A 2,500-nucleotide genomic window follows, 5' to 3' on the forward strand; every position below is an offset into this window, starting at 1 on the left:
CAATGGTAGTATCACGATCTGCTAAAACAAAGAGTTTGCCGCAGCCTGTTCGCTGTTGCACAGTGCCTTGTCCACGGGCTGTTGATGTTGGACAAAAGTTGGTAGCTCGAGAGAGGGTCGACTACGACTATTTCTACCCTCACTTGGACTGGTTATTTCTTTAACTTACCGGACTGACATAATGGTGCAATGTCTAGCTTTGCGTTACATCTCTACTGCAACTCAGACTGACCCATTAGATCTAAGGGTCAATGATGCCAAATCTGTGCCCTCTCTGCCCAGGGAAGAGGGGTTCAATCTTGTAAGTCTAGAGTTTGTTAACTCTGGAATTGTCAAAGGAGATGGTATACATCATGCAGATGTCTGGGAGTTTCTGGGGCAACTCCCTGAGCCATATGAGATCTCCCCTATGGGGCTGGCCCAGGAAGAGGCTGTGAGTGCAGAGGGAAGTTTTGAAGAGCCCAGAACACCTGAGGCCGAAAGTAGGAGGGGGGATACTGAAGAGCCCAAAACACCCGAGGCTCCTTATGGGTCCAAAGCTATTGGTAGTACGCCAAAAACACCGGTCGTATCAATGTCGGACAAACAGCCATCTTGTCCTCAATGTGAGACCCTGTTTACTAGGATGCTGGGGCTGATTGATCATCTTAAAAGGGTGCACAGGCAGAGAAAGATCATTTTCAGATGTGCGAAGTGTGGTAAACAAAATCTAAAATACCACAGTATCTCGTGTCACATCCCGCGTTGCAAGGGAATGGTGTGTGTGGCTCCCACAGGTGACTGGGTCTGTGAGGTGTGCCATCGAGGGTTTGCCACCAAGATTGGCCTGGGTCAGCACAAGAGGATAAGACATCCTCTTGTGCGGAATGAGGAGCGGATTATTGCTTCCCATCCTAAAGAGTCATCGGCCCGAGGGGCCCACAAACGAGTATGGACTGAAGAGGAAGAGGCTCTCCTGATACAACTGGTGGACAAGTACACCGGTAAAAGGAACATTAATCAACCTTTAGCGGAGCATATTCCAATGAAGACAGCAAAGCAGATAAGCGATAAAAGGCGCCGTCTAGTGAAAGGTCCCTCCGCAGAAGAACATGAAGGCCTAGTAGGCGCCGTGGGGATCGAACATCCACCCGAGTCTGCTAAATTGCCGAAGGAGGGACAGTTAAAACTCCAATACCGCAAGATGATCAAAGCGGGACTATCGGTTGGAAAGTTCACCATGTATCGGGAGGCCTTTGAGAAAATTGTTGATGGGCAAGATCCAGGTCGTGTGATGAATGACGTATATAACGAGTTTCTCGGTATTCTGGGGGAGCCTAGCCAGAGCAAATCTATCTGTAAGGGTCGAAAAAAGCAGGCACCCCGTGGCGAAAAAACATCCAAGACTACACCAAATTGGATGTGCAAAAGAGCTATCAAGAGGGGCAAATTCTTGCGATTTCAGTTGTTGTTCAAGTCACATAGAAGGCGCCTCGCGCGTATCATCTTGGATAGCACGGAAGCCATTCAGTGCCAGGTACCATCGAGCGTTGTGCACGATCACTTTAAGAATAGATGGGATACATCTGGTACATTTGGTGGCCTCTTAGGTTTCCCTCCTTATAAGGAGGCGAACAATGGGGTGTTCGAGGCCCTAATTACAGAGAAAGAGGTGGATAAGAACTTGAAAGAGATGTGTAAAACCTCCGCTCCCGGGCCAGATGGGATTACTCTGGGTCAAATTATTGCAAAAGACCCAAGATTTTCCCGGTTGACTGAGATCTTCAACCTCTGGCTTATTACCGGTACAATTCCAGATGCGCTGCGGGACTGCAGGACAGTCTTGATACACAAGTCTTCAGATGTAGAGAAGCTTGGTGATATCAATAACTGGAGGCCTATCACTATTGGTTCAATGGTGATTAGGCTATTTTCCAGGATCGCCACGGCGAGGCTGTCCAAAGCTTGTCCCATTAACCCCCGGCAACGGGGTTTTATTTGCGCATCAGGGTGTGCCGAGAACCTCAAGTTGTTACAACTTGTGGTAAAAACAGCAAAAGGAGAGCACAAACATCTGGGGGTCGTGTTCGTGGACATCGCTAAGGCATTTGACACCGTGTGTCATGAGCATGTATTTGAGGGTCTGGTCCAGAGAGGTGTGGATTCACACGTGATTGATTTAGTGAGGGAAATGTATCGTGATGTCAGGACGTACATTTCCGTTGGAAGGGGAAGAACAGACCCCATATACATTCGCTCAGGTGTCAAACAGGGCAACCCTATGTCACCTCTGCTGTTTAATTTAGCGATGGACCCCCTTCTATGTAAACTTGAACGTGAAGGTGAAGGTTTCCATCATGGGGGTTGGAAAACTACGGCCATGGCATTTGCCAATGACCTAGTGCTCCTGAGTGATTCCTGGGAAGGCATGTGTTGTAACATCAAAATTCTGGAGGCCTTTTGTAATCTTACTGGCCTCAGTACGAAGGGTGAAAAATGTCACTTTTACACTTTGGCTTTT

At 48.1% G+C, this 2,500-nt stretch overlaps 1 pseudogene; it reads left to right on the plus strand.

Moving 5' to 3' along the window:
- LOC134426173 (28S ribosomal RNA) overlaps nt 1–2,500 on the plus strand; it is a 7,656-nt pseudogene that overhangs the window by 2,744 nt on the left and 2,412 nt on the right.

Source organism: Melospiza melodia, chromosome 17 (genome assembly GCF_035770615.1).
Source record: "Melospiza melodia melodia isolate bMelMel2 chromosome 17, bMelMel2.pri, whole genome shotgun sequence".
NCBI lineage: Eukaryota > Metazoa > Chordata > Aves > Passeriformes > Passerellidae > Melospiza > Melospiza melodia.